The 24,841-nt window shown below is 39.8% G+C and overlaps 1 protein-coding gene across 15 annotated transcripts in view; it reads left to right on the top strand.

Annotated features, from left to right (window-relative positions):
• The window catches only part of KLF12 (KLF transcription factor 12), a 511,365-nt gene that overhangs the window by 82,225 nt on the left and 404,299 nt on the right, over window positions 1–24,841 (top strand). For 3 of the 15 annotated variants that reach the window (XM_019738164.2, XM_019738163.2, XM_074329359.1), the window contains exon 1: window positions 23,472–24,007. The exons of 2 other annotated variants lie outside the window; for them this stretch is intronic. The gene's annotated coding sequence lies outside the window, so the exon portion shown is untranslated. Of the gene's footprint in view, window positions 1–23,467; window positions 24,008–24,051; window positions 24,253–24,841 lie in introns of those variants that run through there. 10 more of the 15 variants (XM_074329370.1, XM_074329369.1, XM_074329365.1 and 7 more) reach the window with 6 other exon arrangements.

Raw genomic sequence — 24,841 nt, 5'->3', positions numbered from 1 at the left:
TCCCTGAAAATAAGACCTAGCCGGACCATCAGCTCTAATGAGTCTTTTGGAGCAAAAATTAATACAAGAACCAATCTTATTTTAATATAATACCAGGTATAATATAATATAATACTGGGTCTTACATTAATTTTTGCTCCAAAAGACACATTAGGGCTGATAGTCCGGCTAGGAATTATTTTCAGGGAAACACCGTACTTAAAGACATTTTATTTGTTCTATGCTCTCTACTCTCTAGAAATGCCTGGATAGATAGGCAAATTAGGCTGAAACCTTCCATAAAAACACAGAAACTTCTCTGTAAATTCGATTTCTATTTTCCCTCACTCTACAACAAAAAATATATACGAATGTGTCCCACTTGTTTATATCTAGGGAGTATCCAGTTACAAGATGGTGAAAATAAGATGGGTATGAGAGACCTACTAGCTGGTTAGACTGAGTTCCATAGGCATTAATATATCAATCAGTGAGGTCTCTATGGGTCCAAAATTTCACCTTCAGTGTATGGAAAACAAATGTGATACATACAAAGAGTAGGGCAACACGTACCATCATGACATGGTCCTACACTAAAGAACACATTATATTCCTTACATTTTTAAGTTCTGAAATTGGGTTTTCAATTCTCTCCCTGGAGAACTAATTTACATTAACCAAATTGCAATGCATTGATAAGCCAAAATGCCAATTTATTAATTTACATAGGAAAATATAACTGCCAGGTGTACTATAATGCTCATTTTGACTAGTTGGAATAGTAACTTCCCATAGAAATGTTTGCTTGAGAAACAAAATCAAAATTAGAGGATATTTTGTGATTAGATTTAATGAAAGTTAAAAAAAAAAACCTGAATGATCTTAAGGCATACAGCAACTTCTCTACCTTGGGGTTACTTACACATGCCACATGGATCAAAATATTTCTCAGTTGCTCCAGAGTGGGCTAAAATAATACTGGAATATGTGCACTACCCAGCTATCAATTTTCAGTGATCTTTATTATTATACAAAAGTTTCTGTCACTAAAATTATAGTCAGTGTCAGAATTTTCAGAATTGTTATATACTTCCCTCCTTGGTTTTCAGTACATTTTGAGATTCAGGTTTCCCTGATGGGAATTTAGGAAGGTACCGTTATCTTACCTGTGACATACTCATATGACTCATCTTAGTGTGACATTACAGTTTTAGGAAAAATATCTTTTCCAAAAGACTACACTCATTCATTTGTGTGAATTGTTGTTAGTTTAACAGGTGCACACTTGGAATGTGCAGTCCTGTGTCTTTATCACATTAGGTCTCAAAAAACACATGTAGACACAGTGATCTCTAGGGCACTTAATACCTAGAAGGGACATGGCTGAGGGGAATGTGCAAAAAACTACGATGCAGGATATCGGGGTTCTGGTCTCAGCTCTCTGCTTCAAGGCATCTGAGGTATAGTTAACTCATGCCTGTTTTGTCATATTTAAACATAGAGAACTGGGGTAGCTCATTTTGCAATCCCTCCGACTAGCACATAGTAGGTACTCATGCTGGTTAAGCTCTTTTAACTCGCAAATTTTTCCAAAATCTTGGTGAATTAAAGTCCAGATCGGTGAATGACATTTTACAAATTTGATTTTTCTTTCACAGTAGATTTTCATTTATTCATTCAGTGAATATTCATTGCAAACTGCCTACATGTCAGGCAAGGTCCCTGACCATGAAGAGATGATTGAAATTAATAATTTCAAGGTTTTCCTTCCTATTCTATATCCTTCTTTTCCCCACTCAACACTATATGTGCACATAGGACCTTCCTTTTATTCTGGTAATCTAATAATCTCTCTTTATAACCAATGCCCTTGCTACCTGTTTCCCTTTCCCATGATTGCCCCAAGATTTATTTCTCTCTGAGACTCATTAGTATTGAATTCTTTTTCTTCAAGAAGCCTGCCTACTGCTTTGCAATCCCAGTTCAGAAGTTCAGGAAAAGCAAATTCTAACAGGGAAGCAGGAGTCTGCGTGAGGGATCCCCGTGGCCTCCTTCACTTAATCCTGGACCGTGAATTGCTTACATCCGCCACACTGGAAGGTCACTCCGGCTTCTTTATCCTAGTGGTAGATTGCTCCAAGAACTCAGAGCAACTTCCAGATCTCCTCCATCTTACAGCCCCTTGCAAGTCGTCCACAGGGCGGCCGGGAAGGAATCCAGCCAAACATTCTGCAGCCACACATGTCTTCACTCATACCCCAGCCCCCGCAGCCTTCACAGGTCGCTGCCCTCACACGTACCTCCCCGGACCACCCACAGTGCCCTCCCTCCCCTGAGTCCTGGACATGCCTCCCCTGCTCTCTCGTCTCTCGGTGGTGTCCGAACATGTGCAATCAGTGCTCCACTTATTTCCACCAATGTCATGAGGAGGGAGATTTTAAAGAGAAATGTGATTGGAAAGGTCATAACACTTAAATTTGAGCAAGGACCAACCAACAAAGTGCAGAAGCAGCAGCAGCAACTCATACCATAATGAATGTGAGAACGAAGAGGAGAGAGGCACAGGAAACTACAAGGCACCTGTCACTCTTGCAGGGCTGAGTGTTGGTTGTGAGTCTACCTGATGAGACAGCAGAATGTCTCCAGACTCACTAAGTGACTTCTTTGGCCACAATTCACCAAAACCCAAGAAAGCCAAAATCCCAGATCACTAAATTCCTGTGCTTAACAATTTTCTCTGATCCAAACAATTGGCCTACCCACACTTTAGACGCAGGATGAGAATCACTGACAAGTCTGGGGTACAGTTCAGGACTTGGTAATGTATCTACAGGAAGCCTAAGGTATCAGGCAAATATGGCCATAAGCTGACTGTCTCCAGTGACCACTTCGAGTTCCCCTCCCTTGCTCTGAAGCAGTATTTGTGGCCTGTCATGACCTATAGCTCTGTCTCAGGGGGGTAGGCACAATCAGTCTCCATCTCCTCCCCACAGAAGGTAAATCACAGCTATAGGAAAACATGCTTTTGTGTTGTTAGTGGTTTTTAAATATAACAATTGTTTCTCTGTGTGATTAGCTCCTGATCAGTAGAAAAATTTGATGTTTTAATTAAATTTATTGGGGTGACAATGGTTAGTAAAATTACATAGGTTTCAAGTGTACAATTCTGTAACACATCATCTATATATCACATTGTATGCTTACCACCCAGAGTCAGTTCTCCTTTCATTTGGCAGGTGCCTTCACCTCTGCTAAGGGGCTCTTGGTGGTAGGATCGAGTAAACCGGTGTTTGACCACAGGAGCTCTGCAAGTGCCATTTTAGAAATCTGTCATAAAGAGATAATTGTGGGGAGGGGATAAAGATACATGTACAAGAGTATTTCTTGCAGCATTTTATATATTTGCAAAATTTGACAAATAACCCAATATCAATAGATCGATAAAATTGTTGTGCATACATGTAAGACTCTAGGCAATTATTAAAAGTGTACATATCTTTATTCATTGAGAAAGTCCCCTGTGATTCACTGTTATATGCAAAAAGAAAGTCCAAAACAACATGTATGATCCCATTTATGAAAAGTTTATACTGACATACACCCCTCCCCTCCACACACACACACACACACACACAGAAAGATGTTAACCAAAAATTTGAACACTCCTCAAATCCCCAAAGTAGAATTTCAGGTGATTTCAAATTTTTTTATTTCTATTTTTCTACGGTAACACAAACAGATTTTTAGGATGGGCCGTGGGGTGGGGGGGGAATAAAACTTAATTAGCTCTCTTGATTTTGAAGATAAGAAAAGGAAAGTGTATGGGCTTTCGAATCAGACAGAAGTGGGTTCAAACCCTGACTCTCACTTCCTAGTTATGTGGCCCTGGGCAAGTCTTTTAACTGTGCTGAGCCTCATACGCTTCATCTTTATAATTATTACCTACCTACCACAAGTGTTGCTTCAGGACAATACAAGGGAGGGGCAGAAACTGTTTTGCAATACTATCCACTCTATCTTTCTATTAACTCCTTTTTCACACTGCAGTTCTTTCACTATTAGAACTGAATGAGAAAGGCTGAGGATTATCACCTCAGAAAAAAAGCGGACACAGAAGAAAGAAGTGAGAAAAATATAGTGGAATTAGCAGTCACATTTTTGTCTTTGAATTCTAAAGTAAATAATTAAAATTTTTAGGAGACAAAAGATTTGAAAACCAAAGTGTCATTTAAAAAGTTTCCTTTCATGCTTTTTTGTTTTCATATTGAAAGTATAACTCTTGAAATAAAATACCTTTAATTTTAAAAGAGTAGTTGATGTCTAACCACTATGCTGTACCCCTGAAATTAATATAAGATAATATTCAATGTTAAAGTAAAGTGTAAAAATATTAGAATATAAGAAAATTAAACAAAACAAAAATAAATGAGAGTAGTTGAACCTCAAACTTCCAAACAAATCTCTAAATAAATCAAGTTCAAGTACTTGTCACAAGATACAACACTTCATTCATTCAACAAATATTTCTTTTCCAGGCATTTTTCTAGGGGAATGTAGCAGTGAGAAAACAAACGAAAATTCTTCATCTTTAAAACTGACTTTGGGGCCAGCCCAGGGGCTCAGGCGGTTAGAGCTCCATGCTCCTAACTCTGAAGGCTGCCGGTTCGATTCCCACATGGGCCAGTGGGCACTCAACCACCAGGTTGCCAGTTCAACTCCTTGAGTCCCGCAAGGGATGGTGGGCTCCGCCCCCTGCAACTAAGATTGAACAGGGCACCTTAGGCTGAGCTGCCACTGAGCTCCCCGATGGCTCAGTTCGATGAAGCGCATTCTCTCAACCACAAGGTTGCTGGTTCGGCTCCCACAAGGGATGGTGGGCTGCGCCCCCTGCAACTAGCAAGGGCAACTGGACCTGGAGCTGAGCTGCGCCCTTCACAACTAAGATTGAAAGGACAACAACTTGATTGGGAAAAAAGTCCTGGAAGTACACACTGTTCCCCAATAAAAAAGTCCTGTTCCCCTTCCCCAATAAAATCTTTAAAAAAAACAAAAAACAACTGACCTTGTAAAATAGGCAATGCGTTCGTATGATATGTACATTCATAAAGGAGGAGGTATAGAGTGGAGAAGATGTGAAGTAACTGGAACTAATGTAATGCTGATGGAACTAACATAATTCTGAAGGCTGGTAATCCAAGGCAATAAAGTTTCTGCCTGGCCTTTGGAGCCCTGAGCTACCTTATAAGGAGTCTGATAAGCCTAAAGCCACCAAGCTGGAGAAAACCCATGGAAAGGACACATAAAGATAAAGATACCCCAGGAAGCTCAGCTAGCTCCTGTCCCCTGCAGCTCTAGTCTTCCCAGCCCATGCACCAGAAATATGAGTGAAGATGTCTCAGAGATGACACCAGCTCTAGGAATCATGGCTCCCTGATCAACGCATAAAAGACCCTAAGCCAGAACATCCCAACCATGCTTCTCAAATTCCTGACTCCAGAAACACCATGACATGTCTATTTATGTCCATCAACTATAAATGATGGTGGTTGTTTTGAGCCACTGAGTTTTGGAGTGATACATCATACAAGGATAGAGAAACAGAACAATGACATTGGGTGAAAACAAAGAACAAATCCCAGAACAGTTCTTACTATAATATTTTCGTAATGCTCAAACATAAGTAAAACAAAACAATAAAATTTAATTTTAAAAATAATTTTAAAAAATACAATATTTTTTAGATTTGATATTAGTTCTGATTTTATTGCATTAGAATCAGAAAATAATTATACCATTTCTACTTTTCAAAATTCATTAAGGTTTTCTGTGTAGCATAATAAATGGTATTTGTGAATGTGACAAGTATTTGAATGTGTATTTGCTCTTTTCAAGATACAATACTTGCTATATAAATCTGTATATATATATATATATATATATATATATATATATATATATATATATATATCAGATCTAGTCTACTAATTATGATATCCAAGTCTTCTAGACTCTTCGTTTTGATCTGTGAGAAAGGGGAATAAAGCACTTGTACTGTTAGTGTGTTTCTGCCTAAATTTTAAGTTTTGAAATTTCTGCCCTATTACTATTTTGCTCTTGTTTTAGGGACAGCATGAATATTCACCGTGAATTATAAACCTTCTTAATTTTATTTATTTAATGCTTACAGACCTGAAACCCACTATATATGATACTAAGATTATGACCCCTGCTTTCTTTGATGTTTGTTTGTTTTAAGGTTAACCATTCTTTTACTTACATCTTTTAAAATCAGAATGTTTTAGTATTCTCATATGTAGCTTAGGCATGGATTTTCTTTGAGATCAGCCTAAAATCTATCTCCTTTCATAGAAAATGAAATCTATTTATATCTATTAATAAGAGACATCTCAGTTCTGTCATTTATTTAGTCAGTTAATATTTATTAAATATCTTCTAGGTGAGGCATTATAGGGGCTGGAAATACAGAAGTGACAAAGATAAATAGATAGATAGATAGATAGATAGATAGATAGATAGATAGATAGATAGATAGATAGATTGATAGCCACCTCCTTCCTTCAGATTTCTGGTGCCTGGAATGGTGGCTCTATATAGCTAGCCAGCTAGCTATCATCTTTCATCACTTCTGTATTTCCACTTCTGTAGTTTGCAGTCTAATGGGAGACAGAGAGAAACTAAATACAATATTATGTTTTCAGCTTGATAGGTTATTTATTTAAGCCCTTAATTCTATGGTCTATATTTTTTGTATCTATGTGTTTGTGCAGTTGTTCTATTACTTAGAAATCTTGTATTCCTGTACTAGTGGAACCTTTATAATCTTTATAACAATATAACATCCTTAGCTTTACATTTCTTTAGACAGTATCTGTTAACTTTCTATTATGAGCAATGATAAAATTAGCATGTTTCCTGTTTTCTCCCCCTTCCTCTTTCTTTATTATCTTTTTAAATGATTAATAGTATAATTATATATGCTAATATTTCTACTACTTGATCTGTCAACTTTGAATATCTCCTGATTCTCAACTATTACAGGTGAAGCAATCAGTAAACTTATTCTAACTCTTCTTTTTCCTCTTCCTCTCCAAATTTTCCTTAGTTATGTACTTTCTAAACTGTTCGGGCACATAATACATATATGTTTTGATACCACGTTCTCTCACATTTGTTTGATCTTTGCCCGTAGTTAAACAGATACAATGCTCCCTGCCAAGGCCTCAGCCAAAGTTTCTGAAGTTGTCTCCAGGAATTGCATCAAGAATTGTTCATCAGGACACTGTTCCCTGTGGTCCTATATGTTCAAAGCAGCTAGGACAGACTTTAGTCTTTGTATGTGAACAGTAGTTTGTCTGAATGTGTCATCTTTGGCTCATACTTTCCTTTACAAGTATTGTAAGAGTGTTCAAATTATTGGCAGTTTGGTGTATGCTCTTTATCTGCTGAGGAAATCTGCTGTCCTTTTACATACTTTTATTTCTTGGAGCATCTTTTCCTGATGCTGTAGAAGTCTGGAAGGCTACCCTGGGCGATCCTCCCAGAAGAACATTTCTCCTCCTGTACTAGCACACAGGTAGACTAATTTCTGCATCATGGCTGTTTAGCCCTACTTCTTCAAGTTATCTGAACCAAATGGATCTAGGGGGCCTACGCTACAGCCCTGCTCACCCCATTTCCTGACCCTTTTTTCCACGCAAGTGATGTAGTGTTTGCGCTTTAATGAGAGACCCTTATCTTCAGGAGGTGGCTCAATCTGAACTCTGGTATTCTCTGAGCTTCTTCTCTCCACCTCCTCTTATGACTTTTGGCCATATTTACATGATTTTAAAGCCAGTAGATTATAGTAAAATACAGATATAATTTCATGAAAAATAAATTTTGCAATGTTATTTTTTCCTTCCTTAGACTTTTTCCTTTTTCCTAGGAGAGTAGGCAAAAAACTGAGTTGTGCAACGCTTTTCATGTCAAATATTTCAAAGCATTTTCTGTTTGCAAGAACCAGACTTAACAAAAAAAGACTTGTGGGTTCCAAAGATCCAGAGCTTGGTTCACTCAGAGCATAGATTTTGTACCATAAACTATATTGTAGAAAACCCTACATGACCCTTACAGGGCAGTTTTCCTCAGCCCCAAGGAGATAAGGGAAGAATCAGATGGCTAGAATGACTTGATTTGGAGAAAACACAACTCGATTATACGAAGACCTCTGAGAAGTGCCTGGAACTGTCCTAATTTGGAATCTAAATTATGAACAATGATTGCAGCATAAACCCTATATTTGGGGGAGAGTCTCAGAGCAGAAAGGACTATGGCTTAGCTTTCCAAGATGCAACTTGGGAAGGTGAGTTTTAGAGCAAGTCTCCAACACAGAACCTGAAAAATGAGAAAGAAGTGCTGAGGAAGTTGTCTATGCAAAAAGTTATCCATAGACATAGAAATGGTACAACCAAGAAAGAAGCAAGAATATGTAGAGTCTGAGACTAGAGGCCATGGAGGAAGCATAAGCATCAGTAACAGATGTTAGGCCACTACAGCAGGGATCAGACAAATGAACTACACCTGCTTGGAGGCCAACAGGTTCCAAAGACATCGCCTGAACCTAACACCCCTCCAGTGCCAGGATGACTCAAAAGCAACAGCATTCCCCCCAACACATTGTCCCAGCAGAGAAGGAAGGAGAGGAAAGGAATAGTCTACCAACTGAAGATTTAATTTGACTTGGCCACACGAAAATTGTACATGACGGAGTCACTTTGACTTGCTTAGATTATCTTTCTGCCATAGATTATCTTTCTGCCATCTTCAAAATGGAAGCTATAGAACTGAATTAATTTCTCTTATAGAGAAATAAACACTATTAGAATGTTGCACACGTAGGTTAGTGTCACAGAACAACAAGGAGGTCTGAGTAGGTGGGAAGCTGTGAGGGAGAAGGATGGGAGAAGCGATTTGGAGAGATGGCAGGTAGCCCTGACATAACTAACTGCTTTGGACGTCTCTGTACGGACTTTGCTTATAAAGAGTGGGAAGGGGCACTATTGTGAGGGTGTTAAGCCAAGGAGTGGTCAGAGCTGACATAAGTTTTAAGAAATGCCCTCTGGATAGTGTCCTGAGAAGTGTCTGTAAGGAGAGAAGAATGGAAGCAGTGGGTCAATGAAAGAGGCTTGAACAATAATTCAGGTGAAAAATGAAGGGTAGTAACAACGGAGACATTGAGAGAATATCAGATTCCGGATATAATTTGACAATAGAGTGAATAGAGCTTGCTGACTGACAACATGTGAACTATGAGAGAATGCGTCAAAGATGATACTACCGTGTTTCCCTGAAAATAAGACCTGGCCAGACCATCAGCTCAAATGTATCTTTTATTATAATATAATACAATATAATACCCTGTATTATATTGTATTATATTGTATTATATTATATTATATTAATTATGTTGTGTTATATTATATTATGTTATATTACATTATATTATTATGTATTATATTATAAAACCGTCTTATATTATAGTAAAATAAGACCGGGTCTTATATTAATTTTTGCTCCAAAAGACGCATTAGAGCTGATGGTCCAGCTAGGTCTTATTTTCGGGGAAACACGGTACTAAAGTTCTTATCCAAACAGTGGGGGAAAAGAAGAAATTGCTATTTACCGAGGTAAAGGATACTACCAGGAATAGATTTAGGGTCAGGGTGAGTGTGGATAAGATCTGGAACGTAGCTGTAGAGTAAGCAGTAGAATATATAAAATTGGAGTTAAGGACACCTTAACATACACATTTGAGAATTATCATCATATAAATGGCATTTAAGGCCATCAAGACTGGGTGAGATCACTAAGGGAGCGGGTGGAGATAGGTAAGAGATCCAACAGTGAACATGGGTCCTCCACCATTGGAAAACATCAGGGGAAAAAAGAAAAGAAAGGATGAGAGAATGTGGTATATTGGAAGCAAGGGAAGAAAATGTTTCAAGGAGGAGAGGGTGTTAAATAATCTCTTTAAATATCAGTAAGTGTTGGTGTTAAACTCCATCTCTTGGCCTATCCATGCCAAGTACTGCTGATAGGTCAAGGTGATGAAGACTGAGCATGTACCACTGGATTGAGACTTCACTGGATGTAACTATTGTTGACCTTCACAAATGCAGTTTTAGTAGAGTGGTGGGGATAAAAGTCTTATTGAATTGGTTTCAAGAGTGACTGAGAGAAGAGAAATTGCGTACAGAGAACAAAGTAGAACACTTCGTGGCAGGCTTTTGTTAACAGCAAAGAATAGAGAAATGGGGTAGGAGGTTGAGGAGACTGGGTGGTTAGGAAAATGATTTTAAAATTTATTTTCTAAGCCTGTGTGAATTGTAGCATGTTGTGTGCTGAAGGGAATGATTCTGTGAAGGAAAAACTGGTGGTGCAGAAGTGAGGAAACAACTATTGGAGTGGTAGACATGAGTGGGTGGGAAGGTAAGGAATTTAAGGCTGAAAGTAGAGGAGCTGACTTTAGATAGGAGCCTGATGGTTTATCCATGATTCAGGAGGGAGGGTGGAGCTGGAAAAAGATGGGTAGCTGGGGTGTGAAACATAAATGGAAAACTTTACTCCTGAGGGCTGGCTTGTTTTCTCAGGGAAATAGGAAGAAAGGCTATCAGTAGAAAGTAAGGATGGAAGACCAGGTATTGGCCTAGGAAATGTCCTAGGATTGTCTGGCAGTACTTACATGCCAAAGGAGCATGTAATTTTGGAATTTGGGTTGCTTGGGAAAATATTTCCAGAATATTTACTAGTGTGTTTGAAAAACCAGGGTGATGAAATATTCAGGGCACCCGCTGTGTACTATGTTGGCCCTGTTTTCTAGAGTCACAATGTTAGTTAACAGGTTAACAGCTACTACAGCATTGTGTTCAAAGAAAGACCTCTATCATTGTGCATCCAATTTTTTTCCAAATGTTTGAGAGCATAGAACAATTTGTGTAACATTACCTATTAGCATCTTCCAGAACCACGTTCCATGGACTACAGTTTGGAAAATCACGTCCACAAGTATAGCGTCACCAAAGGTGTTCTTTCATTCCTCAAGAGAGCTCTGCAGTCACCACTATGCCATCTACAAGGGGCAACGTGTGAACTAGATGCCAAACTTAGACTCTAGGTGAACAGTGAGGGAAGAGCTCATTTATTGTTCATTAACCATAACGGGGCTATAAAAAGCCTTCCATGACAATTCAATCTAAAGGAAAGAGCAATGTGCTGAGATCCAGGAACTCAAGCCTGGAACAGACAGGCGAGGTGATCTTGGCAAGTCTTCAGCACTTAAGGATCTAACTAAATGTTCATGAACACATTCCCTCCACCAGTTGTGTGGACAGAATACACAGTGATTAAGAGTACTTGTCTGAAGTCTGTCAACCTAGGAGCGAATCTCAGCTCCATCTCCTACTGGCTGTGTTACCTTGGAAACAAGTTAACGTCCATGGATCTCAGTTTTCTTCTTTGTAAAATAGAGAAGAAGCTATCACCTACCTCACTGGCTATTGTGAGGATTAAATGAAAAAAAAAACACAAGTCAAACACTTAGCACATTGATTTTTACGCGTACATTGTAACAAGAGAATGCAGTGACTGATAGAGAGCACTTTTCTAAATTAAAAGTCCTGTGAAATTGTAAAGGAGCATTAGTTCTTTATTAACAGGGTGGCAAAGGAAATGAAATTAAAAATGTTTTTGAACAAAAACATGTAACCCCGATAGATTTGGCTCTTCAAAGTAGGAAGCGAACCTATTGCTCTTTACCAATATCCCTCATCTGGTACACCCCCCCCCCCCCCCAGTATGTTGGTAATAGTCTATCTCAGAGGCTCATCAATCTGGTACTGCATTATTGCAGAAAGGAATGGCGTCTCTGCTGGGGCTAATAATAGTAATAAAATAATATTATTTTATATCTGTGACCTAGCATTTCCTTTACAAGCAGGTCTTACTCCTGATGGGAAAATAAAGGTTCCCATAGGGTTAACTGACTTAGAGAAGGTCAACAGCATGGCACAATCACTCTGCTCATAGAGCAGTGAGAAAGTCTGTATTTCTGACATATTTATAACTTGATGGTTAAGATGTTCACTTAATGTTCTTTTTTATTCAAAGGTCTCTGACCATTTAAACCTCTCTCCGTTTAACTTAGATGTGTTTTGCTAGCTATTAATGTCCTTTAAGTACCTGCTTTATGCACACTTTAAGATCTGGACCTACCAGTTTTCAAACAGTTCTACTTTGACAAAATTCCAAAATAATTACAGCAATTGTTTTTTAAAAACATGTCCAAGTTAAAAATAAAATATTTCTTTAGATTTGAAATTTCAAAGAATTAAGTTTGCTGGTTTGTTGTAAGAAGATAATTCTTAGACTTTGTGATGCTAAGAATAAGAAATACACTACATTTTGCATACAGGCTTAAAATGTGTTTGAGTATCTCTGCTATTAACCTTGGAACCTGATCCGAGACCAGACTCAGAAGTAGAAGCTAAAAACCTAAAGTCTAGAGTTTATTGCCAAATCCATAGAGAGTCGCCTATCTGCTTTCTAACTTTGATGCTTCTAAATAAAAAGACAAAATATTTCTTTGCTCCTTGATTACATGTTACTAAATAAAAGTGATATTTATAAGTATTGTTGGGGTTAAATTATACAAATATTTTTATTAGCAGATGATTGTAAGAGATACAGATCCCAAATGTAGATGTGCATGAATGGACACACGTCAACACACATGCACAAAAAAGATAGAATTACCCATGGTGTGCGTCTAGATTTTCGCAGCAGACCCAGCCATATGTTTCTTGTCTAGGCGGCTGCCCAGGGAACTCATGCATGTGGATAACAGTTCTACAGGCAAGAAGCCATATAAACAATGAGCATAACTCATAATGAAACAAAGAGGCATGCTAATAGCAAATTGTGTCATTATAGAACACTACTCAACCAAAGGTTTTTTAATGAGTAATTTTGATAAATGAATAAATATATTAATATAATCACCCCACTGTAAAAGTAATCAGATGTTTGATGGTGAAGGATCGCATAGCATTTTGCACTGTAAGATGAGAAAGTCACATCCTCTCCCTGACTTTTGTCTACACTTACCTTTATTGTAACCTCTCTAGAGTCAGCCAGGACAGTAGCAAGTACCATGCCTGGGAAACGGTGGTTAAATTCTATAAAATATTTTGTTTGTCATTGCAATAGGAAAGAACTGCTTCCAGCTTCAAAGAAAGAATGGCTTTTAAATTCTTTTTCTTTTTATATAATAAAAAGAATGTATACTTTCAGTTGGATGTGAGGTGGGTAGTTTAATAAAGCTATAGAATTTCATTCATATAAAAAACATTTTTATATGTTAAAAGTAAGCCTATGTTTCACTTGATGTTTTGTCCTGAGAAAATATTGTCGCCTTGTTTAATTCAATGAGAAAAATATTTAATAATTGATGAGAATTTGTGGAGTTGAAAATTGTAAACAAGACAGTATTTCAACACACCAGCTCTAAAATAACAAAACAGACTTCCTCTGTTGTAATTACTTACCCTTTCTATAGCACCTATCATCTTAATACTTAGGCATAACAATACGAGGCCTAATATCAGGATGAAAATATAATGATTCCATCTAATTTTTCTCTCTCAGTGAGTGAAAATACAGTGTTCATCTATACATTTATTCCCCTATGTTACACGGCTTAGTTCCTGAAATTAAATAATGCCTTATGTACTACAAGTACGCAGTGATTGGTATGAAAGAAATATGAAGGTGTGACACTGTATTTTAATTTAAAATGAGTCAGTATTTTCTTTCAATACAAATATTATACACATAAGCAGATATACAGCAGGTCTTCAAGTAACATCGTTTCATTATAACATTGATGAGATGCTGTAGGAACTTGACTCTTGTGTCTATTAATTAGCCTATGGTAAAATTGGTTTTCTTATACGTTGCCTCGCTTCCAGTCACAGAACCAATTGTCAATGTTAAGTGAGGACTTCCTGAAGTATCAACAGCTAATGGCCAAGAATTTGATTTTTCTTGTCCTGCTTTCATTCTCATTTTTGAAGAAATTGTCTCTCTAATCATCATCCTGTGATAACCATTTGAGTTTCTGAGGCCCATATTCATCTGCTGGGTCTGCTGAGGTTATCCAGCTCTTTCTCACCAATAGGAGGTATATAGAAATGATATATATCACAACAAGCAATGGCACATTGTGCAAAACCGTTATAATTGTAATTCTGAACATAAAGTGATATTAAAGCATCAGATGTCTCAGTGTCCTCAGCTATGCAAAGGGAATTGTGCTCATTCCCAAATAGTTATTGAGGGCCTGCTACTCAATGCCTACGTGATAGGCATTTTCCTACAAAATGGGCTGCAGCAGTGAACATCAGAGAAAAATCTTCTGTCTTTGTGGAAATCCTCCTCTAATGGAGATAGGCTGTAGAGGGGTAGATAGACAATAAGCAACAACATAAAAAGCAAAATATATATTAGATGGTGATAAGTACTATATAAAGATTAAATGGAAGGAGCATCAGGAGTGCTTGCGGGGTTTGCAACTTGCAATAGTTTCCTGAGACTCACCTGGAGGAAGTGAAAACAATAACCAGACTCATAGGATTCTTGTGAAGATTAAATGAATTCTGTGCAAAATGCTTTAAACAGTGTGGCATATAGTCAAGGGTTAATAAATGTCAGTTTATAAAAGAGGGAGTGACATTTAGGGTTGTTTTGAGAAAGGTTTTTGTTTGTTCTGCAGCGATTTTCCTTTATTAGCCATGGCCATTTTTATCTAGAAGTGAGGATGGAACTGTATTTAAATTCCACATAAAAGATTCAAAAAGCTAATTTGTGAACTGGATAAAAATAAAGAACTGGAAGATCTAAGTCTTCATGGGTAAATTATCCACAATTTGTCCCTCTCTTAAAAATAGAGAGAAGGAAAAGGGGAAGGGAAAGAGGGAGGGGGGAGAAAGGAAAGGAGGAAGAACGTTTCTGTAATAAGAGTCTATTTTAAGTATAAAATTGTGTTAAGTCATAGATATAGTGTAATTTTAATTCTATATCTATTCTAACGTGAAAGATGGGTCAAAGTAGATGCATGCCAAATCTAGGAAAATACTAATCTTCACTAATTTAATTAACTGGGTTCAAACATTATTGAACTAACCTATAGGAATCTCAAATATTTATTTTTCTTGACAAACATCTCTATTATTTTAGTAGGTGACTATATTTAGGTATTTTTAATAGCAAACAAACAGTAAGTTATTTGTATTAAATAAGCCAAACATTCTAGCTAATACAAGAGAAAGATAATTATAGGGTACCTACAATGTGCTAGGCAATTTGGACGTTTCTTCCTTTCTTTCTTCCTTCCTTCCACCCTTCTTCCCTTCCTCCCTTCTTTCCTTATTTCTCTTTCCTTTCCTCCCTCCCTCCATCCCTCCCTCCTTTCCTCCCTTCCTCTTTCTTTCTTTTTTGGGGAGTTACTTTCATTTTCCATCAAAAAGTTTTGAGAACCTGTATGTTGGGTGCTGATTGAGATACTGGTGGGATAACTGAAAGTGGTTAGACACAATTCTTGCCAAGTCTCATAAAACTTACAGTCTTATAACAGAAGGTATATACAATCTCTTTAGCTCTTCACATCCTTGTAAAGAAGGTACCATCCCAGTTGTATAGAGAGGAAAACCAAAATGAAGAAAAATTTAGCAAGCTGTCAAAGGTCACTCACTCAAGTGTGGAACTTTCAGGTTCACAGGTGCAAGTGCTTACACTGCTGGCTCACTAATATTGGAATATACAATGCAAATGCAGTTTTTGTTTACTATTCTGATTGTGGTTTGCTTATCTTTTAAAAATTAATGTTCACTTCTCAAAGACATGAAAATTGATGGAGTGGAAAGATGAGCCATAACCAGACTATGTAACTGAGGAAGCTAAATCAAGATTCACACTTTGCCTTGGGTTAAATCACCCATGCATTAATCTAAAACTTACTACATACAGTTTGTATACTTTAATGATTTTACCACATTGTGTGGAAAAGTACACGTTAAGAAACATCATAAAATCTGTGTGTTTTTTTTAGTTTATGAATTGATGTCCTTGCAATGATGGTGTCAAAAAGTGTAAGCCTATGATATCTATCTATCTATCTATCTATCTATCTATCTATCTATCTATCTATCTATCTATCTATCATCTATATACAGATATATCTATATATCTATCTATATCTATCTATATCTATCTATATCTATATCTATATCATCTATATCTATATCTATATCTATCTATATATATATTTCTTTTTTTTTTTAGCTGTCTGCCAGCAAGAATTCAATAAAGAGCCTCAGGAATGTAATGGTTTGCACTTTAAAATGAAAACATTATACAAAATTATATAGCAAAAAGGCAGACACTGTGAGTTGGCCGTCCCAAATTCCCTCTAAGCTGTCCTTCTCCATGGCCAGTTTGGTCTCCAGGAAATCATGTGATCCCGTTACGGCCAATGAGATATAAGTAGATGATATAGGTGTGGCTTAAGGAAACCTTTCTAAAAGGAATAGCCTTGGCTTCTACTTTTAGCTTTTTTCCTTCTTCCTACTGTGGAGGGGGGGAAACGTTACACTTTAAGGGGAGCAGAAAAAGAAAACAAACTTGGGCACCAGAGAGCAGCTGCACAGTCTTCATCTTTTGCTGCCTACTTTTGACTTATTTCATTGTGGGGAGGGTGTACAAAAAAACAAGTATCTTAAGCACGCATTCTGTTGTTTGCAGATGAAAGCAAAACAATACTAATCAATACGGTGATCTTCCTTTTCCCCCTCCCTCCTTTCCGCTCCTCCTGTTTTCATTTCATGTTATTTTATTCTCAAGTTTCTGACTAGATTTTAATTATTTCTCTCTATTCTTCTTTATCACCTACCTAATTTGTTATTTTAGCTTCCAACATGGTAGAACTAATTACCTATTTAGATGACTTCCAAATTTATCAAAACTAAAATAAAAATAAGCTAGTATTCCTGAATTCCATACTTTTAAGACCCTTCTTTTCTCTTATTTACCAAGGCTTGAAATATGAAAACAAAATTTTTTTTTTCTTGTACCCCTTCCCCCCAATAATTTGTTGAATTTTAGAGTCTGAATTTGTAATGTCTTTCACAGCTGTTCAAATGTTCATTTCCTATTGTAGTCAGACTCTTATCCTCTCAGCCAGGCTGTGGCAAGATCACTTTGACTCAGCCCAAACATCCTACCCACCAATGTCACATGTATATAGAGTTCTATCCATTCTTGTTTACCAATTTAAAGTCTTTTATTGCAAAGCACCACCCAGCCTTAGCAAGAACACAGGGAAAATGGCACTCTCATATTTTATGGTGTCATTGTAAACTGATAAAATGCTTTTGAAAAATAATCGGGCAATATGTTTCTAGAACAGTAAAAACAAATTCATAATCTTTGTTTTAGTAACACAATTTAGGGGAAATTATCTAAAAGAAGTATTTTTTTAAAAGAAAGAAGCTAAGATGTTCACAATAATGTAAGTACACTTGTAAATACTGGGGAAAATCTCATGTGGGGATAATACATTAAGTAAATAATGGCAATTCATTATTAAGAAAAAAATGCTTATGAAGATTTTATGTCAAGGTAAAAATATTAATAAAAAATTGCAGTAAAATGATAAACCTCAAGTCAGAATGTAGTTACCCCTGTAGGGATGGGATATGGATGCAACTGGGATAAACCCAGGGGCAGGCTTAGAGATTATTAGAAATACTATATTTCTTAAGCTAGGGAGAGTCCAAAGGCACAAACCTTAACATATACATGATGTATATTATTTTATATGCATATTTCATTAAAATTATTTCATTACATTATTAAAAAAATAAAAATCTTATCCATCTTTTGAAGAACATTTCAAGTACAATCTTCTCCACAAAGTCTTAATATTTTCAGATATAATTTCATCCAGAATATTTTAATTGTACCTCATAGTATAGTTATTCGATAGTTTTATCTAAGCTCATCTTCATATAATACCCAGGTTTGTGCCTTGTATATAGTATGAAATTAAAGTGGTATTCTGTGAACTACACATACTTTAGTCAAATTAAATTATTTCCATAGGGGTATAACTTTCATTTGTAAAATTAAAAAAGGCAAAGATAGCTATAGTTCAAATTGGATGTTTTGATTTGTATACAGATTATCTCTATTATATTATAGTTCCAATATTTGCAATCTAAGAACTTGCAAATTACCATTTGAAAAAAATTTGCTATTTCTGGTATTGAAAAACTGAATTATTTAATACAATAAAATTCTAATTTTAAAAGAATAAAAAGTAGTATAATTGATTGAATCATTTTAAATGATTAAATATGATAGGGACCATGAAATTAGGTTGAAATGCTCCAAGTCTGATAGATTCTTATATGTAAAAACTTCTAATTTAAAAGAAAGTTACTTGAGGAATGTTGCCAGAATTAATGTTCAAAAGGTATTTGACACATTCAAGTTTTGCTTATTTTCAATATATGCACCCAAATAGAAGAAACAGGTTTTCTGCTATATTGTTTTAATGTACGTTATTCTAATTTTATATAATTTGTTTAACTATTCAACAAGAATTCATTAATCACCTACTATGTGCAAAATAGTGTGAGGGGAAAAAAAAGTAGGCTAAATAAATGGTTAAGGTGCAGCTCTTTTTCTCAAAGGGTTACCTGTGACAGGGGAGCCAATAATATTTAATGAAAGCAGAAAGGTGTTATGGAGTATGGTGCCAGGTGGGTACTAGACTTATTGGGGGGATCACTGCATAAGTTATAGAAATGTCTAAACACTATACTGAAACATATAATATTCAGTGTCAATTGTAATTGAAAATTAAAAAAAAAAGTTTTTTAAAGAATAAGTGAGAGAATTGACATTTGCTGGATGCTTACTTGGACCAATGTGAGATACAATGTATCTCACATTGGTGAGATACATTGTATCTCACATTGGTCCAAGTAAGCAATCAATAAATGTTATTTCTTCAGTGTAAGGGAGATATTATTTAAATAGGTGGAAAACATTGAAAATCAGAAAAAAAAGATGAAAAAACCAGCTGGCCAGTGACGAGGCACGTTTTCCATTATACTAAAAGAAGCTTCAAGAGGGGAAAGATGATTTTTAGGTGAGGAGATAGGATATGTATACGTGTGTGCGTGTTATGGAATCATTTTGGGAAGATCCCATAGGAGGAAATGGAGGAGGGCTATTAAGCAGAGTAAAGCCATCCAGGATGGATGGGGCATGGCAAGGTCCACACGGCTGGAAGGGGAAGTAGGAGATATGAAAACCTAAGTGAGGCCCTTAAATGTCATGGTATTGTATTGAAACTGATTTGTGCCACTTTGGGGTGTTAAATATAGGTATGCTATAATTAAGGTTTTGCTGTAGGAGAGGTGGAATAAATCGCAGGAGAGGCCAGAGGTTCAGAGCTGGGGGACGGGGAGGGGAGGTGGTAGTGGAGGCAGGAGGAGACTTGAATGAAAGTGACGATGCAGGAACTTGGAAAAGAAAAGACTCATCTTTGGATGTGATGAAGATATTTAAGCTAGAAGGACCAAAAACTGTATTGATTGCAACAAAAGTTATGAAATGTCATTTTCAGACATTTTACAGACAGCTCCTCATTCAAATCAAAATATGTTGTTTACCACATAATCACATAATATCACCAGCTGTTTGTGTTGTAGTAAGGCTTTTACATGCTTTTCTCATACGTAAACAGGAAAATTCCCCTTTGCTGAACATTATTGCTAAAATATGACACATGAAAAAAATAGGCATTGAAAACCTAATAGTACGTATTCACTTCTGGCCCTAGGAAAAATCAGAATTATATTTTTTAATTTATTTAAAGCTGTGGGAATCACTTTTATTTTCACTTCTAGTAAGATCTAATCTTTCAACACACATTAGAAAATGGACTCAATTTCCACATCCCCCCCGCCCCCCTCATTATATTAGTGTTAAACCAGCCATGCAATCTTTGGCATCACTAATCCAAAGGTGTAAGAACTTTAAATGTACACTGATATTGCAGAAAGTCTTTACCTTTGAGAAATCAGGGTGTGGTGCAGGTAATACTCTTAATACTGTAAAAGATTTTTCTACCTCTGACACTATTTTTCAAAAAGAGTATCACTACTGGTGAAATATACAGAGATCTGGCAAAAAGCTTTTGGATGGGTAACACTTAAAAGGCTAGTTGTAAAGTTTTGCTGTATCACTTAAATTGAATTAGATTATTATCTGCTTGGGGGTGTTTATATATGCTTTTATTTTTCTGGACAATATGTTAGGTAATAGAAATTCAGCACATGTGCCATGTGTAAGAAACTCAGAATACTAGCTTGTATCCTCTTGGCTAATTCATTATTTGGCTATTTGCAATAATAATGAAATATATTAAGTTAGGGAAACAGGTCATCATCTTTGACCCAAATCGTTTTGGTTTTAAACAGAATGGTAATATCATTTAGAATTGGATTCAACAGATACCTTTAACACATTATTTTACGCAGTCAGAATTACACATTCTTGGTAAAATAATTTTGCCATGTTTATATTTTCTGACTTTTTACATCCCTGCAAACAAAGTAGAGGAAACAGCACTAAACAAAGATAGGCACATATTTTTGCTAGGATACATGTACTTTTTCCCTACCTTCTCCCCTTCTGGTCACACCTTAGTTCTGTTTAAATTTAAGTTCCATACAGATAGATGTACATGAACTGAATTCGAGATGCACACACACACACAATTTTCTCCAGCACTCTAAGTCGCAATAATAGCCATGCCTTTCTTCTTTCATTGTTTTTGCTCTTCCACGCAGCGCCCCAGTTCACACAATGACGTGGTTCTTACTTTTAAATCTTTCTTCTTACTCTTTTTCTGTATACCTGGGGAGTTGCCTTAACATTTCTTCTCCTTCTTCTTTTAATATGCAAGCAGTTTTTCCAACACTGAATTCCGTTCTTTTAACCACACTATTCAGGTACTAGATCTTAACCTTGACCTACCCCTTAATTTCCGTGTATTTCTCTGGAATGGATTCTTGTACTTGATGTTCTATTTTTGCCATAGGCAGGGAGTGCAATTTGGAAGGCTTTTCCACGTGAAGCATTTGCTATAGAATACATTTATGGCCAGTCTGCCACTCAGCTCTCTGAGAAAGAGCTGTTAGTACGAGAACTGCCACGATGACATAATTTCTTATAGCACGCTTCCACTCTTACAGTTAAACTCACTTCCGTCACTCCCTGCCTCTCCTAGAGGAAAACGTTAGTTTCTAGGAGAGGCAAGTGTTTCGTTTAAATATTGTGCATTTTTTGATATCCTACCGTTTTCAAACTTGTCTTTTCATGTTATTTCTATATAGATGTAGTAGAGCTTAAAGAGCTGTTTACCCTGCGCCCAGGATCAGTCCAGGGGGTGGGGTCCGGAGCTGTTTTCCACGGAAGAGAGAGATCTCCACCCTAGCGACCAACCCCTCACCCTCCAGGTTCCACTTTCCTTCAGAGCTCCAGATTCCCTTGCCGCACCCACGTCTTCTGATGTAGGCTTCCCTCGGCTTCTCGTGCCCGCTGCTTTCCTCGACTAAGGATACTTCGCTTAAGGAGTGGTCCACAATTTTCAACACTTTCACACTTATCTTATTTGTTCTTCGAAACACTAAGACCAGGTCAGATCCCCTTCTCTTAACCTGTTTTATTTCTAAGACACAGGCCCACTGAGTCACCCTGCCAGGAGTAGAAGTGGGCTGTGGATTCACCCTCCTGGCTGGACCACCTTTCCTGTCTTCCTCACATGAGGAATGTGGCCAGAGGTAGAGATCGCACCAGGCACCACACTGCCTTTGTTTTCATTAATTACGCGCATCGGGCCTTTAGAAGTGTTTGGAAAATGCCACACTACATGTAGACCACGGCTTTTCCTGGCTAGAATTCGTTCCTTCGCTCTCATTTCCTGTTTCTCGGCCTCTCCCTAGTTTCTCTTCCCATCCACTTCATGCCACATTACTGCAAATCTCTCTCTCACATAAACTTCCTCTTAGCGTCCTTCCTATTGCCAGGGCGGTTTCCCACGCGGGGCGGGCTCAGGGGCATCGTATAAGGGTGTCGAGCCCGCCTGGGAGCCCCAGCGCGCTCACCTAGGTTTGCAAGAAAGTGGCGCACGCAATCTCAATCGATGTCCGCTGCGCCTGGCCAGCCCACGCCCCCACCCCGCCTGTCCGCTTCCGCCCAGTCTCCTCTTCGCCCCCGCCGACCCCCGGTGCGGCCCTGACCCCTGGCCCTCCCGGCCGCCACGGGAACGGCCGGGCCGCGCCGGCTGCCTCTTCTCTGCTGCCCCAGAATCCCGCGGATCTGCTCCCCTGGGCGCGGAGGCGGGGCGGAAGGAGCTGCCGGTGCAGGCGTCAAGGACTCGGCTCCCGGCCGCCCTCCTCTCCGGGCTCCCTTCTGGGGCGCAGGGCGGGGTGCTGGACTCCCTTCCCCCCTTGCCTCCATAGTCCCCGCGGCCTCGGCAGGGGTCTGCAGCTCCTATTTCCCTCTCCTGCAAGTTCGCCTGCTTTCCTAAATAACTAGCTCGGGTGGGCGCCCCTACTCCCGGGGTTGCGTAGAGAGGCACGCGTCTCTGCCTCGCTCGCATTCATCCCTCCAAGGTGAAACGCTGCTAGGGAGGATGCCCCCGCCTCGCCCGCAACGCCCGTCGCTCCCAAACCCAAACAATGATTCCCCTTCCTCGCCCAGCCCTCCTTGCCAGTCGCACCCCCGCGCGCACCACCGCGGCGAAAGCGCCGTCCGCCCGGGCTGCCCCAGCCGGGACCTCATTGTTGCCCGGTGCGAGCGATGACTGACGCCCGGGGGCAGTCCCCGTGAGCGGCCTCGCCGCCAGTCCCGCAGCTTCGGCCGGCCGCACCAGTCAGCTCCGCCCACACCTTTCCAAGTTAGCTGGCGGGTGAGCCGCGGGGACGACTCCGGCGCCCGGCCCCCTCCCGCATGTCCCCACCCGGGCGGGAGCGGGAGGGGGGGCGAGAAGGCTCCGCGCTTTATTTGTCTCCGAATTCTCTTCCTAACGCTGCCTTGCACGGTCTGACACAAAAGAGGGGACTTTCTCGCGGCTCAGCGCGAGTCCTAGCTTGGCGAGTTGAAACCCGGGGGTTCTCCCGCTGCGAGACCCCGCAGACCCCCTAGGCCGGCGGCTCCCAAGGCTTGGTGGCCATGTGTAGGTTATTTTGGGTGCCGCAGCAAGGTGGTGCAGGTGAAAGGGAAGCACGGCCGAGGCCGGAGGCCGGGAGGCGGGGGCAGGGGTGGGGCGGGGTGGGGCGGGGTGGAGGCTCCGCGGACCCACCCCCCAGCCCGGCGGCCCGGGCAGCTAGGCGAGGGCTTGGCAGTGGGTGTTGCCTTCTACCTCTGCGAGCGGGGAGGGGTTAGTTTCCCACAGGGGATTTCAACCATCACACTCAAAGCCCGCCTCCTAATCCTCGGGCGGAGCGGCTCGGGGGCCCCATTTTATGGCAATAAAGCGACTTAGCGCCTGCTGAGCGAGCCCCTCCCCGCCGCCGCCCCCGCCCTCGGCCCCACCCCGGGGCTCGCCCGCAGCGGCGGGGCTTTGTTTCTGGGGAGGAGAACCCGGAGCTCTTTTGTTTGGGGGGTTTGGTGTTTTCACCCCCCACCTCACCCCGCCCCACCCCACCCCCCCGTGCCTCTCCGGTTTCCTGAGCTGCGGGCTGCGAGGGAGGAGAAGCGGCGTCTTGCTACCCCCTCGGCTGGGCCCCGGGGTAATTCGATGCGGGCCTGGCGAGGCTCCCCACGCTAGACCGGGGCTCGCGTCTCGGCAGCCTCCACCCACCGGCCCACCCTACATTTAGCGCATCATGTGATCCGGGTAAGTCATTTGCAAGTACAACAGTTCCCTGGGTTGCCCCCCATTCATTTCCTGAGAACTGCAGAGAGCAGCTGAGAGGCTCTGCCTGTGCGTGTGCGAGTGTGCGTGTGAGTGAGCGCGGGTGACGCCGTGTGTGTGCGAGAGTGTGTGCGCGCGCGTGTGTGTGAGAGAGAAAGGGAGAGAGAGAGAGGGGGACTCTGTGAGGGAAAGAAAACAATTTCTCCTGCTCTGCAGCTTCTGTTCAGGTCTGTGCCGATTCCGTTTCTTATCAAAATAAACAACCCCCTCCTCTTTTTTTTTTTTTTTTTTTGCTGTCCCAAATCAGACCGTATTCTCTTAACATGTTTTATTTTCCTTCTGTCATCTGCTCAAGTTAAATCATTTTGGTTGGTCTGTGTTCTTAAAGGGGGAAAGTGTTGGGAAGCGGGAGGGGGCCGAGGGAGGGCGATGCTATTGCAAAGCAAGTATCGTCCGTCGGATTCGTGGAGAAGAAAGAAGGAGCCTTCCCCCCCCCCCCATTATTTAAAAAAAGAACTTACCAAGTAACGTGAATTAAGCAAATGTTTTTCTACCCCTAATTGAATTGTTGGTTTCAGTGTTTGCCAGACAGTTGCCAAGGATGAGAAATAAAACACCAGGGCTGAATTGGGGGTGGGGGGTGGTTTGTGGAAATAGTTTGCCCCAGGAATAGAGCGAGAGTTCGGTGAATAGCTGCAGCACCGGGTCTATGCGAGCTGTGGGTGTGCGCTGGCGAGTGTGGAGGGGAAGGGGTTAAGGCGGAGATGACACTGCTGGCATGAATAGTGGTCCTGGTGCTACATTCATTATTGTCTC

The sequence above is a fragment of the Rhinolophus sinicus genome, linkage group LG04 (genome assembly GCF_036562045.2).
Source record: "Rhinolophus sinicus isolate RSC01 linkage group LG04, ASM3656204v1, whole genome shotgun sequence".
Lineage (NCBI taxonomy): Eukaryota > Metazoa > Chordata > Mammalia > Chiroptera > Rhinolophidae > Rhinolophus > Rhinolophus sinicus.
The sequence above is the reverse complement of the archived record's forward strand: the minus strand, read 5'-3'. Positions and strand labels throughout refer to the sequence as shown.